Source organism: Elaeis guineensis, chromosome 1 (genome assembly GCF_000442705.2).
Source record: "Elaeis guineensis isolate ETL-2024a chromosome 1, EG11, whole genome shotgun sequence".
NCBI classification, from domain to species: Eukaryota; Viridiplantae; Streptophyta; class Magnoliopsida; order Arecales; family Arecaceae; genus Elaeis; species Elaeis guineensis.
Genome location: NC_025993.2, coordinates 88,160,219 through 88,177,374, shown reverse-complemented (window position 1 = coordinate 88,177,374; position 17,156 = coordinate 88,160,219). Strand labels below are relative to the sequence as shown.

At 36.8% G+C, this 17,156-nt stretch overlaps 1 pseudogene; it reads left to right on the top strand.

The window, feature by feature from the left end:
• The first annotated feature begins 524 nt into the window (after positions 1-524).
• The window catches only part of LOC140856169 (uncharacterized), a 68,049-nt pseudogene continuing 51,417 nt past the window's right edge, over positions 525-17,156 (top strand).

Here is a 17,156-nt window from a genome sequence, read left to right as displayed (position 1 = left end):
TCCAACTTCGCTTAGAGGGTGTAATGGTTAGGCGATAGGGTTCTCTAAGGAAGATGGGCAGCAAGGGGCTGTTTTGTGGATGAGGAGTGATTGGTAGGTTTGATATGCTAGAAGAGAAGTTTTTCAAGGGATAATGGTCGAGATGGAGTTGAAGAAGCGACTATACAGCCTTCAGATATAGGAAGGTGGGGAAGTAGTCGGGGTGCATTCAGCGGTTCGACCAGAGCATGGATTTGTGAAATCTTGGAATGATGGAGATAGCTGATCTACATAGTGTCGCAGCTGATTCAGAGGAGGAAGAGATTCTCTGGTGGTTTCGTAGGGGTCCACAAAATGTGGAAGGTCCGAAACTATAGCAATGACAGTGGAGGTCCAGTAGGTCAGTGTTGGGCAGCTGACCTCAGATCTGATTTTATCTTCTATAGGAATGTTAGAAGGAGTTGTCATTCAGGTGGAGAACTGACCAGAGGTACCTCCACAGTGGAGGATAGTTTGGCATAAGTTTAGAGCTAAGGGGTGTAGGGATGGAGCCAGATACTAGCACCAGAGGTGGTGATGCACAGCATGGTTCTATGCGGGATGTGTGGGCACCAGAGAGTTGTGGCTTTAAGAAGATCATATTAGATGGTTCATTTGCAATAAGAGAGGATCAGATACCTATGAGGAGGCTGAGATGAGCTTCGAGTGAGATAGGTAGGTCTGAGCTCGAACATGGTTTGAGCTACAGTTCCTTTAAGAGAAGCTGAAGTGATAGTTGGTGCAGGTACAAAAGAGGAAGACACCGACAGGACACAGGAGGGTGCCCAAATATGAGCAAAGATCTTCAGCCCAGGTGAAAGTGGTCATCTCAGAGACCTCCAGGGGAACTCCAAGACTGAAGGATTTGGCATCAACGATGGAGGTTTGCACAGAGAGCTGTCAGGGCACGCAGCGGCAGTAGAATCATGCAAACGGATCGTACAGAGGTTTGCCAAGGCTTGGGGGTACCAAGGTGGTGATTGTTGGTGCATGTATGGTGCTCCCAAGCCTTGGGAGGCCATAAGAAGAGCCATAAGCTTGGCTCCATGATTCTAGGACTGATTTGGATCCTAAGGCTAGGATCGATTTGGTTCTAGTGTGGAGGTTCAACCCTCCATGATCATGCAACCCTGGTTTGTGGGTCTCATGGGGCTAATCCAAGTATGGACCAAGTATGGATTCATGGAGTTGAGTGCATGATCAGACCATGGGTGTATATGGGTTTGGGTGAGTGCATTCAGATTGGGTTAGTCTAGAAAGTTTTTTTGGTTTAATTGAGTACATTGTATAGGACTATATATACATTGTATGTAACCCTAATTTATGAAAAATAAAAGAAACCTTTTTTTCCTAACTTCTTCCTCTCTCTGTGGTTTTGCACGCCACCTTAGGTAGTAAGGAAGAAACCCTAGAGTGGGGGGGTGCCTCCCTCAAACCCTAGACGCCCTAGGGTTAGGAGGAGGGAGGCGCCCCATCACCCTTTGTGCTGCCAAATACTAGGTCTCCACACCTCCTCTTCTCTGCTGGTTGGGGGCTTGAAGAAAGATATTTTCAAAACTGGAACGGAGGGTTTCAGATCTGGTATCAATTGGGTTTTGGGAGAGGAAGAACGAGGTGCAGAACACAAAGGCTGTAGTTTTGTAGAAGGCTGCAGGGTCTCTCTCTTGTATGGTATAGCTCTAGTTGTTGGATACCTTAATATCCTAATATCTAAGAGGATGATTAGTTGATCTCATGAAGAGGTTTGGGCTCTGATTTGGTTCAGATCAGAGGTGTGTAGAGGTCAAGATCAAGCACACAAGTAAAGGCTGTGATTTGGGAGATGCTACCATGGAGTCCTAGTCCAACAAGGACTCCTCCTCATTAAGGTTTCAAATTTCGATCTGATAGCCCCAAGGTACCATGCCTCAAGCTCTGGTTCTTAGGGTGTTGGGGGTGAAAAATCAGATCTAGAGGTGCATCTTAGGTCCCTGGAAGTGAGGGGGGACATGAACTAGGTCGCTGCGCAGGGTTCAGAGTGTGCAGCAACCTAGGACATGAAGTTTGCTAACCTTAGAGAGTCCAGATCGTAGTGGGCTCTTGTAGAGGGCTCCATCGCTGGTCTCCTCAAGTCCACATTGAGTATCGGCTATTTGCAACAGACATTTGGTAAAAGCTAAACTTTACACACATCATGCCATCAATATGTACTGAATTTATTTAGTACAAATGATTGATTTTGATGATTTATTTATGCTTGTGAGGATCATATTTCATGACTTGGATGGTTTGAATGTTATAATGTATTGATTTTATCAAATTTCAAAGTCAATATGATTTGTCGTTGTATTACCTTAAATGGCTATTAGCATAAGTATTTATCTTGAATTCATCATGTACTCATAGCTCCCCCACATCACTTTATCATTTGAAAAATTGAAATTAAAATGAGCTTGATTGCATATGAAATTATGTAGAGTGCTAAATTTACAAATTAACCTTTGACATTCCCCCATAAAATATTTAATTATCAAAATATCTCAAATTTTTTTTTGCATGATCTAAGAATTTTAAGATAAATCATTTATTCATAAAAGATCAAGTGCTTTATATTGATGATTTGTATTGCACTTAGGTTTACCCCTAAGCATTTGAAATTTTCATAGTTGGACCAAAACACAGAGAGCCTATATCCAGATTCCTCTTATTTGATGTCTCTAATTTTATTGATTATCTTGCCTTCAATTGATTGATTCTTGATGCTCCAACTTTATATGAATGTCAAGCTTGACCCTCAACTTGATTGCAAATTTATTTTCATTAAATTTGATAAGATTTTTTTGATTTGAAACAATTCTGTGAGGAGTCGACTCTAGTAAATGATTAATTCTTGATGCTCCAACTTTATATGAATGTCAATCTTGACTCTCAACTTGATTGCAAATTTATTTTCATTAAATTTGATCAGACTTCTCTGATTTGAAACTATTCTGTGAGGAGTCGACCCCAATTTTACTGGAGTCGACACCTCTCTAGAGTTGACTCATTTTTAAAAGAGTCAACCCCTTTGTCAGGATAGGATTTTTTAAACAGAGGGACCTGTGGCTCTGTTCATTTATTCCATTTCATTTCTTTTCGAGCTGAAACCTCCTTTCAAACTCTCTCCTCACCAAATCGACCTCTCCCACTCTAAATTTCACTTAATTTTCCATGGATTTGGTCTCCATGGCTCCCATGAAGAAGTGGCCCGAATGGAAAGGTGTTCCCACTCGGTTCTCTCAAACCCTAGCTCATCTCCTCCCTTTCATGAACGCCACTCCAAATGAAGAAATGATCTAAGGCAGCCTTCCCAGTCAATACTAGATCCTTCTCCTCCACCTTTAGCTCCATCTTAGATGCCTACATGACCTCCTTCCTCTGCACAGCTGGTTCTTGCTTTTTCTCCATCTCCAGCAGCACCTTTTCACATGCTGGTAACCCCTTCTCGATCTATCACCTCATCTAGAGTTGTATGCACTGCGAGAAAGGTGGATTTTTAGTTTTTGGAAAAAGAAGGCTTTGGTTTTGGGGAGAAAATTAAGAGATTAGGTTAGAAATTGTGTTCACCCAATGTTTTGACCTACACTAACCTTGTAAGGGAATTTTATGCCAATCTAAAATCAGGACATGGAACTCTTGAAACTGAGGTAAAGGGTGTCCAAACTGTGTTTAATGTAGCGCATTTGGCTAGAATACTAAGAATGAGAGCAGAGGGTAGTATATCATATAAATTGGAAAGGAGATCAATTGGTCTTAGTTACATTTTGGAAAGAGAGGTTCAGAGTGAATTAGAGGAGGTGAGAGCAAATCAATTGTCCACCGAAATGCACCTCCTGCATCATATGACCAATAGAATTTTCTTCCCAAAGACTGGTAGATTAAATTTTGTATCTGACTGAGACATCTGCTTTATGTACCATATTATTAGAGAAATTCTATTAAACCTCCGGTCTTGATGATCAGATTGATGGAGGACACAGCAGGTAGGTCAAAGACATCTCTACCTTATGGTATGGCACTGACTCTAGTATTTTAGAAGCATGGGGTAGACCTAGAGGGAGAGACCACTAGAGCTCTTATGCACATAGATACTTATAATGAGCATTCACTTCTTTGCATGAGATTTCAAAGAGATGGAACTCGTTGGATTTGTAGAGGAGAAGACTCAGATAAAGATGAGGCTTTGATAGTAATACTGATGATGGATGTTCAGACTGAGGAGCCGATAGCTCAGATAGGGCAGGCAGAGGCAGATCATCCAAAGACATCAGACAGACTATTTACTAGACTGTACGAGGATTCACTAGTCGAGAGGGTCTCCTCGAGGATTATTAGAGTCGTCAGCATAGAGATTCAGTGACTTCAAAGGTCATTTTATTACTCAGAAAGGAGGCTACGTGGTTGGTTCAGGAGATCTATATAGTGAGGGATGCTCAGGGCGAGCCACTTGGAGACACTAGATCCCCTTCTCCATCTCAGCTTGGACCCAATTCATAGAGCTCCATTGACCCATCTTTTGGGATGCTAGGACTCATTGTGTAGAGCTATATATCTCCTAGAGATCCACATGGAACTCATTTTGGACTTACTTTGGTTTCATATATTTTGGATATATTGATCACTATTTGTATTTTCTATCTTTGTAATTACATATTAGAAATCAATGAATGAAAGTTGACCTTTTATGAAAAAACTAGTGTGCAATGATGCTTATAAGTTTGGAAATTCATGAGTATATGCTTTATTTATAAAATAAATAGGGGAGAAAAATATAAAGCTTAAATATGCATAATTTGAAAGAGAAAGGGAGAGAAACACAAGAAAACACATTTTCTAGCTCTAATTACTAAAAACAGGGGGAGAAATAACTTTTGATCATAAAAACCAAAAATCATTGGAATCTTAAGAGAAAGAATTTTTTGGAACTTAATGAAAATAAATTTTGTTAATGATCATTTGCACCTTGTGTATCCTTTGTTCCATTTGTTCTATATATTTGACTTATTTTTGAAAAGCACTATTAATCCTTAAAAGAAAATTCATTGGTGAACATTTATATTCTTGACACTTTGCATGGTTTAAATGTATCATCATTTTTTATATTTAATTGGTATTTAAAAGATATTTTGCATCAATTTATCATTTAAAACATTGGAACTTGAAAATGCCTCACACAATTGATATCGAATTGAATGTTGGAGTATGTAATTTTGAAAATTGCTTTTCTTTGATTGACATTAAATTTTCAAGAAAAGTATGATTTTGTTCCAGTGGTATCAAGAAAATCTTTCAAAAAAAAGACTATTTGGCTTGAAATAAAATCAATTATTTTCACCATTTGTATCAAGATATTTCTGTTAGAAAATCAGATAAACTAGCATGCATAAATTTCAAATATATTTTGAAACAACAACATAAATAAATCTAGATTAAATTCTTTAACCTGACATACTATAGATCTAATCTACATCTATCCAAGTCCTAAATCTAAGACATGCATATAATTTAAAAATTAAAAATTAAAATTGAAATCAGATCTCATTATCTTGCATGGGTTGAAATACACCGCAATCGATGATCTTGGATCTAATAATTCTTAAGCCGCACACATATCCGGCCTCTACAGATATCCATCAAGATCAATCTTGAACTTTTTTTCTCATTGTAGACTATCTTCTCCATAATGAATCTCAGCCTTTTGAACCTTTGATCAACTTTTGATCTTTAACTGCAAGCTCAATATTTGAACTGCAGCCTTTCTCCTGTTCCTTGCTGGTGAAGAAATCACCCTCAACTTAGGCATGTGGAAAGGTGGGATGCCCAACCCTTGGGTGTTGGAAAGAGAGGAGGAAGAGGAGATGACATAGAGAAGAAGAGAGGGAGGTGATCTGATTTCTAACTTGAATAATTTTAAAATCCTAGAAGACCATCTCTTATATAGACCTTTGATTGATTCCAAATCAATCTCCAATCGATCTAAAAAGACTAGTCCTTATCTCATAAGAATTTTGGCACACAAGAGAGGGGACATAGCCCCTCTCTCTCTCTCTCCTTCCATGCCAAGATAAAAGTGGGGGCAGGCCCCTTTTTAATTCTCGCACTAACTCCAAGGCATTGTGCCCTTGGACTTCCAAAAGGGGAGGCTTGCGCCTCTTTTCTTTCCAAAAATTTCATGCCACATAAGAAAATAACAAGAAAGAAAATGAGAAGATTAGTTTGCCAACTCATTGACTTGATCCAATCCTTTTGGACCCACAAATAGGTGCCTAACTAAATCCAAATCAAAATAGATTTAGATTAGGTTCAAGGCTATGGACTTGATCCAATCCTTATCTAATAAGGAATCCAAGTCTAAAGAAAAATTGGGTTTAACTATGTGCTAGCATGGTTCTCTTAAACCCAATAAGATTTCACTAAATCCTAATTTAATTAGAACTTCATAAGTTTAATTGGTTAATTCAAGATTAAATCCCTTAATGTGTGACTCCATAGATTTCATTCTATTTGGTAGTAAGATATATTATGATCTCCATCACAATATCATCGAAACTCCTTTCGATAGGTTGGAATAATTTCAATTTTATCATTAGAGGGTCATCAATTATCAAGATGATGCTCGATGAGTCCCATAATCTACCAGTGACACCTAGCAGTATGTAATGGCAATCCAGTAGAATGAAAGTGTGAACCTTTAGATGTAATTATCATATGATTCAGTCTTTCTATCGTGAGTCCCGACTTGATGGAGGTCATGGAGAAGTCATCAGACCCCATCATCAGTCATATGCTAGATTGGCTCGACTCAAGTTTACTTGTAAATCTCATGAATTTTTTTTAGTATTCACACTTGCTTTGGCTAAAAATTTTCTGAACTCAATCTCGTAAATCGCATAAGACTTCCCCTTTTCTATCAAGATCGATAGATTTTTTCTAGATACATCCTATTTCTAACAGTGAATCTGAACCTATTGTAGCTAATATACACAATATGGATCCGAATGGCTAGAGATCAAGGAAATGTGTTGTCAAATTTAGTAGCCTCATTGCAAATAATCAGTGACATCGCAGGTCAAAGGACCACTTACACCACTGTAGTATCAAGATAACCACTGACGAGTGAGTAGACATCCAAGTAGTTTCTTATATTGATCACATTCAGTGTAAGTTATTCTCTAACAACCACCCGCACTCTCATCCTAGTGTCTCTATACTGCAGATCCGAGACTCATCTGCCCATAAGAGAGGTGAACAGTGCAATGATCTTAAATAGATTGATCACTATCCTCCATGACGATCCTTTAATCGAGAGTATTTAAAAACTAACCACTAATTAATGTATCTCTCAAATTCTTAATACCTTGAGAATATACAAAAATTATCTTTATTAATTTTTAGGATAAATCATGGATACATAAATATGATTGAAAATAAAAAAAGTATTACAAGTACAAAGATAAGCCCTAAAAATATAAAATATGTCCGTCAATAATTGACTTCTAAGGCACTCATCTAACAAACTTCTACTTGATCTAAAGTTAATTGGCCATATACCTAAGACCCATCTTCTTAAGGTGAGCTTCGATCTTCTGCTAGCTGAGAGCCTTGGTCAATGGGTCTGCCATATTTTACGCAGAGTCAACTTTTGCATCTCGATGAACTTCTTCTTGAGGTATTCGCATATGATGTGGAACCATCACTTTATATGCTTGGACTTTTGATGAGATCTAGACTCCTTAGCTAGGGCTATGGTACCGTTATTATCACAGTTTAGTGTAATAACATCTGATGACATCACACTCAGCTCTACAAAAAAAATTTTGAACCAAAAAGCTTCCTTAATAGCTTCAGAGGTGGCGATGTACTCGACTTCTAAGGTCGAATCTGTAATGATCGGCTGTTTGAAACTCTTTCAGCTAACCGCACCACCATTACATAAAAAAATATATCTTGATGTAGACTTTCTATTATCGACATCAGTTATGAAGTCTGAATCAGCGTATCCTCAACTTTCAGCTTCGATCCTCCACTAAAGATCAAGAATAAATTCTTAGTCCTTCTCAAATACTTAAGGATGTTCTTCACAGCAATCTAGTATTCTTCATCTAGATTCACCTGATATCTACTTGTGACACTCGCAGAAAGGACAATATCAAGTCGTGTACATAACATGGCATACATGAGACTCCCTATTGCCAAAGCATAAGGGATCTTGCTCATGCGCTGGATCTCTTCAAGAATGTCAGGACACATCTTCTTGGAGAGATGAATGCCATGTCTAAGGGACAAGAGATTTCTCTTGAAGTTTTTCATACTGAACCTCTTTAGCACCTCTTTTAGGTACATTCATTGTGAGAGTCCTATCATTCTCTTAGATCTATCCCTAAATATCAAGAATGTAGGAAGCTTCTCCTAGATCTTTCATGATGAATTCTTTTGACAACCATACTTTGACCGATGTCAGCATGAAAATATCAGTCCCAATCAGGAGAATATCATCCATGTACAATATGAGAAATATAACAGTACTCCCACTGACCTTTTTGTACACACATGACTCCTCATTTTTTATGAAATCAAATATTTTGATTACATTATTAAAGCAAGTGTTCTAACTTCGAGATACTTGCTTGAGTCTATATATGAGCCTTTGCAGCTTGCAAATCATGTGATCACTATCACTGGATGTGAAACCCAAAGACTGCTCCATATAGATATCTTCCTCAAGATATTCATTTAGTAAGGCAGTTTTCACATCCATCTGTCAAATTTTATAATCATAAAAAGCCGCAATCGCAAGCAAAGTGTGGATCAATTTCAGCATAGCCACGGATAAAAAGATTTTATGATAGTCAATGCCTTCTCGTTGACTATAACTTTTTATAATTAGCCTTGTCTTATAGGCCTCTACCTTACCATCCGACCTAATTTTTTTTTTTTATAAATTTATTTACACCCAATAGGTACAATACTTCAGGTGGATTTACTAAGGACCAAACCTGATTGGAATGCATGGAGTCAATTTCTGACTTTATTGCTTCCATCTATTTCTCAGAGTCAATATCTAATATTATCTCATCGTAGGTCTTGGGATCATTCCTAGTGTCCCTATCTCCCACAAAAAATGCTTCCTCTAGATCCTCTATAAGAATACCCAAGTACCTTTCAAGAGGATGGGAGACCCTACTTGATCTATGAGGTGGAAGAGGTACCACATCTAGTAGCTCACTACTGGATTCAGATTCTTGAACTCGATGCTCTTCAGAGACCTTCTCTTCGAGCTCAATCCTCCTACCACTGCCTCTACCTTGGATAAATTTTTTTTCAAGAAGATGGTATGATGGCTCATAATCACATTGTGATCCTCAAGAAGATAAAAATAGTATCCTATAGTTTTCTTAGAATATCCTATAAAGCGAGCCCTAAAAGATCTAGTTTGTAACTTGTCACCTGCTGTAGCTTTACATGGGTCGGACATCTCCAAATCTTGATGTACCCAAGAGTCGACTTTCTTACCATGTCATAACTCGTATAGAGTGGTAAAAATGGATTTAGAAAAAATCTGATTTAAAAGATGAATTGTAGAAAGTAGTGCATGTCCCCAGAGAAAGATAGGAAGATCTGTGAAGCTCATCATAGATCAGACCATATCTACTAGGGTCCGATTTTTTCTTTCGGATATCCTATTGAGCTGAGGCATCCCTGAAGATATCCACTGTGAGACTATGTCGTTATCCTTGAGATGGATCCAAAATTTTTCACTAAGATAATTCTCTCCTCAATCTGATCGAAGAATCTTTATAAATTTTTTGATCTATTTTTTTACTTCATGTCTAAACTCTATGAACTTTTCAAAGGCTTCATACTTACGATGCATCAAATACATAAAATCATACTGTGAATAATCATCGATAAAAGTTTTGAAGTAGATATAGCCACCCCTGGCTTGTACATTGAATGGACCACACACATTAGTGTGTACCAGGGCTAAAATCTCAGTGACCCTTTTCTCTTGTCCCATAAAGGGTAGCTTAGCCATTTTTCTTAAAAATAGGACTCACAAATTGGATAAGACTCAAAAATCAATGACCCAAAAAGATCATCTTTCTCCATTTTGTTGAGTCTGTCCTCTCCTATATGGCCTAGCCTAAGGTGCCATAGATATTTTTAGCTAATCTTATCTTTAAGTCTCTTAGACCCTACGGCATTCATAGTTTGCTTGTTAATTTTAAGACTTGCATCCATATGCAAATGATAAAGACCGTCAATCAAGAAAGTATGTGTAACAACTTTATTTTCAAAATAAACTACACACATATCTTTATTGAAATAAAAATTATAGTTATCCTGTGCTAGCACAGATATGAAAATTAAATTTCTACTAGCTATCGGTACATAATAGCAGTCTTTTAAAATTAAATTAATTCCTAATGGTAATCGCAGAGGGTAAGTCCCGACGGCCATAGCAGCAACTCTTGCTCCATCGCCGACCCGAAGAGTGATCTCGTCTTCTCTCAGCCCTCTAACTTTTTCAAGATCTTGTATAGAAGTGCACAAATAAGCACTCGAATCAGAATCTAGAATCCAACTAGAAGAATAGAAAACTGTTAGATTAGTTTCAATTACGAGCAAGTCAGATGTACCTTCTGAAGACCCATCCTTCTTCTTATTTTTCACAGTCATCAGGTATGCCATACAGTTCCTTCTCCAGTGGCCTTCGACATTACAATGAAAATACTTTTTCTTATCGTCAGTCTTCTTCAAAACTTGCTTCTTGGGCTTGGCCTCGTTCTTATGCTTCTTTGCAGGCTTCTTCTTTTTCTTGAAAGAAGACTTTCTCTTAAAGAAAGTCCTCTCCACAGTCAGAACCGTATCCCTCGAACCTTTCAAGGTGCCCTCAGCTGTTACCAATATGTTTAACAGTTCAAGCAAAGTGCTATTAATTTTATTCATATGGTAGTTCATAATGAACTATCCATACGAATCAGGAAGAGGCTGGAGGATCAAATCCACCTACAATTTCTTGTCTATGTTCATCCTAAGTTTCTAAAGTTCTTCGATGTCCTTGATCATTGTCAAATAATAATCATTGATGGACTGTCCATCATATATTTTTGCTCTGAATAGTCTCTGAGAGACCTCAAAGTGAGCTGCACGACTTTGCCCACCGTACAACTCTTACAGATGAGTTAACATCTCCTTGGCAGTCCTCATGTCTTCATGCTGGCATTGAAGATCATTGGATATAGATGCTAAAATGTAATACTTCATCTTATTGTCTTTATCCATCCACTTTTTAAGTGTGGCTCGTTGATCAAGAGATGGATGAGCTGGTAACACAGGCGCATCCTGACCAAGGACATGGGTTAGTTTTTTAAGATTGAGAACAGTTCTTAAATTTTGGAGTCAGTTTTTGTAGTTCGTTCTGGTCAACCTATTTATGTTAAGAATATGAGCTAAAAGATTGAAACTCGATATGGTTATTTGTAGAGAAAATAGTTTCTAGTTAGATATTTATACTTATTAAATATTTATTCTAAAAATTTTTTAAAAAATAAATAAGACTTTTATTATTATTTTGAATCTCCCACACTTCTCAGATGGAGAAACAAAAACCTATATGTGTTTGATTTCTAATGGGTATTACGGTCTCACTGATCCATACGTACCTTACCTAATAATTATTGATAAGCATAGACTAATGAGTGGATAATACTTTATCTATTGCTTCACTAAGCAAGATGCAGTGGGTTTGATCTCTAAGTCCTATGGCCTCACCTAACAGTTATTGGCATATTTTTTAGTTAAGTCAGATCCATTATTCACCAATGGACGCAAAGCCATCATTGAGATCCTCACCTAATAGTTATTGGGTCCAACCCCATCTGTACCCCAAGATGTCAAATGTCAATAGAGTAGTTGTACCTTCTCGATACAATCGAACCGCTGTAACCAACCGAGAACGATCAACACCAGGAAGGCACCCATATCTCTATAATGATGAAAGACCTCTATACTTAATATTTAGTGAGAAAATTTAGGTTTAGATCTTTTTTAAATTAGTAGATATGATATCCGATTGATCAAGTTCAGGCCTGTACATCCATATTTCTGACTGTCCTAGTCAGCATGGATGAACTCGAGTCAACAGTATTCTAGTATGAAACTAAATCTCCCAAAATGATCAGGCAAGTTAAGATGAGTAGGAGTCCTCCCATTGCTTTTCTTAGACACCAATGAATTAGTCAGATCAGACAACATAACCAATTAAATAATCACCATCTAGATACTTATCTTAGACACCAAATTGATCGATTAGAATCGATCTGATTAACCTATTGAAACAGGCCCTAACCACTGAGCCAAATTAGATCTTAAGTTAATCAATTTACATCAAAATATAAATCGATACGACCAACTACAACTAAAACTGACTTTGAGCCTCTTTGACCTAATCCTAACCAATAATTGATTAGGTTCAATCAATTGCTCAAAATCGACAGTGGATTCTAACCTGATCTAATCAATTGACCCTAATTGTAGTTAGATCACTAAACATAATTTATTCAACCCAAACCCATATACAATAATATAATTTTTAGATTCTACAAATATTTTTTTAGATTATATTTCATTGCATGCATTAGTGGCTTATGATTTTGAAATAGTTTCAGATCTAAACCTAATGTCATATATCACATATATCAAGTTTTAGATCTAAACTATAAACATATATCATATATATATATATATATATATATATTAATTTTTAGATCTAAAATTAAATTTATACATATTAAATATATGCATAATCAGATCTAAAATAATGATTAAAATATTTTAAAAATAATTTTCAACAAAACAGTTTGCATCAAACTAGGACAACATTTTCAATATAGAGGATAAACCCTATATATATTAGGACAATCTTATACCAGTATGATGCGAACATTTAATCATTCTAATTTTAGATCTAACATGAACAGAGATGTATTATATATATCAATTTTTAGATCTAAAAGATTGATTTAAATATTTTAAAAATAATTCTCAAAATCGATCAATCTTGTACTAGGATAACTTTTTCAATATAGGGGGTAAATCCTATGTTAGATTTTTAATGTAGGGGCATGCATGTATGTTTTAAATTTTTTTTTTCTAAACATCACAGTGGAATAGAAGATTAAAATATCTTTTAATCTACATCATGCATGTATAAAATATAAACCACTAGGATCTGCTTCATATGCTGAAATTGAACATACAGTAAAATTGAATATGTGATTGAATCACATACCTGTTTCATAAATTCTTTCTTCAAATCTGGATCTAGAAAAAAATAGACTCTCTTTTAGCCGCATAAGTATTTGATCTCTATGGGTATCTACTCAGGATCAGCCTGGAACAGTCCTCTTTGATATTGATTTTTTTTTCTAAGAAAAATCAGCCTGCGAATCTGAACGAAGCCTGAATCACGATCAACTCTTTGATGCTTTCCTTGATCTTCTTCTTTTCTTCTTTTACTTTTCTTTTCTAGATTATAGAGCAACCAGAGACTAAAAATCAGCAAGCAATAGGTGACGCCCAAACTCTTTTGGGCATTGAAGATGGAGGACACCCAAGGTATGGGCGTTGGATCTCCAATGGAGAAGAAAGGGAGAAGAAAAAGAGGGGGCGTGGCCTCTTCAAGGGAGGCATGGAGCCACTGGTTGAAGTCCTAGAGATCTTAAAGAAGGCCCCTTTAAATAGGTATAAGGTTTGAATCCTATTCTAAATCAAACAACTACTTAATACAATACCTACTTATATTAGGAATTCTTATTCCTTTAGTTATTTGACTCACTTTAGGAGATCCTTTAAGCACCAACTATTGGAGCCTTTGCATCCACAAAAATACACCCAACATGGCACCCATGGGATGCCCCATAATGATTTCACATGCCCTCTAATGGGTGGACACACCCAACTTGATCAAATCAAGTGGCGCCCAACCAAAACTATCAAGAAAATTAATTAAGGACTTGAACCCTTAATTCATTTGATCCAAAATCTTAGGCACCCAACAATTAGAGCCCAATGAATCTAATTCATTTAGATTATTAGTAAGTAATTAAATTTGAATTAATCTTATCAAATAAAAAATTCAAATGAAAAGAGAAAATTGGGTTCAACCATGTGCTAGCAAGGTTATCCTGAACCCAATAAGATTTCTCTAAATCCAATTGAGACTTCATAAGTCCAATTACTTATTTCAGGCCTAATCTCTTTGTTGTGTAACCTCATAAGTTCAATTCTATCTGGTAGTGAGATATACAATGATCTCTATCATTGTATCATTGAAACTCTTTTCAATGGATCGAAATAATTTCACTCTAACTCATCAAGGATTATTGATTCTGAGCAATCTTAGTGAGCTCTCACAATCCACCAGTGACACCTAGCAGTATGTAATGGCAACCCAATAGAATCAAAAAAGAATCTCAAGGTTTAGTTCATATGTGATTTAGTCTCTCTATCGTGAGTCCCGACTAGATGGCAGGTCATGGATAAATCGTCTAATCTCATCATCAGTCATATGATGATTTGATTAGCTCAAGTCCAATTATGATCTTTATGAAAATTTTTTTCTAACAATCACATTATTGTGGCCACAGACTCTTGGACTTAGCCTCTCAAATCTCATAGGACTACTCCTTTCTATCAAGATCGATAGATTCGATCTTGATGCGCACCCTACTTCTACAGTGGATCAAGTATCCCCAACATCCACTACAAGGGCTCATTGAGACCATGTTTATATGTCAATCAAATTTTAGTAGCTTCATTACGAGCAGTCATACCATCATAGATTAAAAGACCATTCACATAACTACAGCATCGAGACAATCACTGACGATCGAGTAGAAATTCAGGTAATCTCTCATATGGTCACGCTCAGTACTAGTTGTTCTCTAACAACTGTCTGCACTCACCGCTCAGTGTCTCTACACTGTAGATCAGAGACTTATCTACCCCAAAAGAAGTGATCTATATGTCGGTCTATCCAGATCGATCACTGTCTTTATGATGATACTATGATCAAGAGTATTTAAGAATTACATACATATCTCTAATTCTCAACACTTTGAGAATATATATCGAAATGTTAATTCCATGGATGATTCAAGGACACATCACACTTGAATGAAAATTAAAACTTATCCTTTTATTGATCAAATAATATATTAAGTATAAAATTGTGTCCTAGCTTTATTACAATATGTCGATTATATTGACTTCTAGAACATACATCTAATAATCTCTTACATTTACTAAAGCCAATTGGCCATTAATCTAAGTCCCATCCTCTCAAGATGGACTTTCATTTTTGACTGGCTCAATTATTTTGTCAGCGGATCTGCCACATTGTCTGTGGAGTCTACTCTTCGCACCTTGACATATTTGTTTTTGAGATAGTCGCATATGATATAATACCACCATTCGATGTGCTTTGATTTTTAATGAGATCTCGGCTCCTTAGTAAGTGCTATCACTCCATTGTTGTCACAGTAAAGTGGTATGGCGTCTGATGTCATAACCTCAAATTCCATAACAAATTTTTTGAACCAGAAGCCTTCCTTTGCAGCATCCAAAGCAGTGACATATTCAGCCTCTGTAGTCGAATCCGTTGTGATGGGTTGCTTGAAACTCTTCCAGCTGACTGCGCCACCATTAGATACGAATATATATCCTGACAGATTTTCTATCATCAGAATCAGACACAAAATTTGAATCAGTATATCTCTCGACTCGTAACTTAGAACTTCCTCCAAAGATTAAGAACAAATCTTTAATTCTTCTCAAGTACTTAAGGATGTTCTTCACAGCTATCCAGTGCTCCTCGCCTAAATTCGATTGATACCTACTTGTGACACTCACAGCAAGGGCAATATCAGGTCGAGTATACAGTATGGCATACATGAAGCTCCCTATGGCTGAGGCATAAGGAATCCTACTCATATACTGAACTTCCTCAAATGTGGTTGGACATATCATCTTGAAAAGATGAATACTATGCTTAAGAGATAAAAATCCTCTTTTAGAGTTTTTCATGCTGAACCTCTTCAGCACTTTCTCTATGTACAATTTTTGTGACAGATTTAGCATCCTTTTAGATCTATCCTATAGACCTTTATTCCAAGAATATAGGATACTTTCCCTAAGTTTTTCATAAAAAGTTCCTTGGACAACCATCTTTTGACCGTGATCAACATGGGAATGTCATTCCCAATAAGGAGAATATCATTCATGTACAATATGAGAAATGATATTGCGCTCTCACTGACCCTTTTGTATACACAAGATTTTTCTTCATTCTTGAAGAAGTCAAACAATTTGATTGCATCACCAAAATGATGATTTCAACTCTGAGAAACTTGCTTTAATCCGTATACAGACCTTTGCAGCTTGTAGACTCTGTGATCACCATCACCAGATGTGAAACCCAAAGGTTGCTCCATTTAGATATCTTTCTCAAGATATCTATTCAGGAAGACAGTTTGCACATCCATCTACCAGATTTCATAATCATAATAAGCTGCAATATTAAGTAGAGTACGGATGGATTTCAGCATGGCTACGGGCAAAAAGATTCCTTGATAGTCACTGTCCTCACGCTGGCTATAATCTTTTACCACAAGCCTAGCTTTATAGGTCTCTATCTTATCATCGGCATCTATTTTTCTTTTGTAGATCTATTTACACCCAATGGGTACTATACCCTCGGATAGATCCACTAAGGTCCATACTTGGTTCGAATGTATCGAGTCAATTTTTGACTTCATTGCATCTAATCATTTCTCAAAATCGATGTCAGACATTGTCTCGTCAAAGCTATTAGGATCATCACCATGATCCTTATCTCCTATAAGAAATATTTCTTTTACTTTCTCCGTAAGCATACCCATGTAACTTACAGGAGGTCAGGAGATGCTGCTAGATCTACGAGGTGGTGGAGGAACGTCAACTACTGGCTCATGAATAATGAATTCCTGATAATCTATAGCTCTTTATACTTCAGAGACTTCTTCGAGCTCAACTAACCTCCCACTGCCACCATCCTGGATAAACTATTTTTCTAAAAA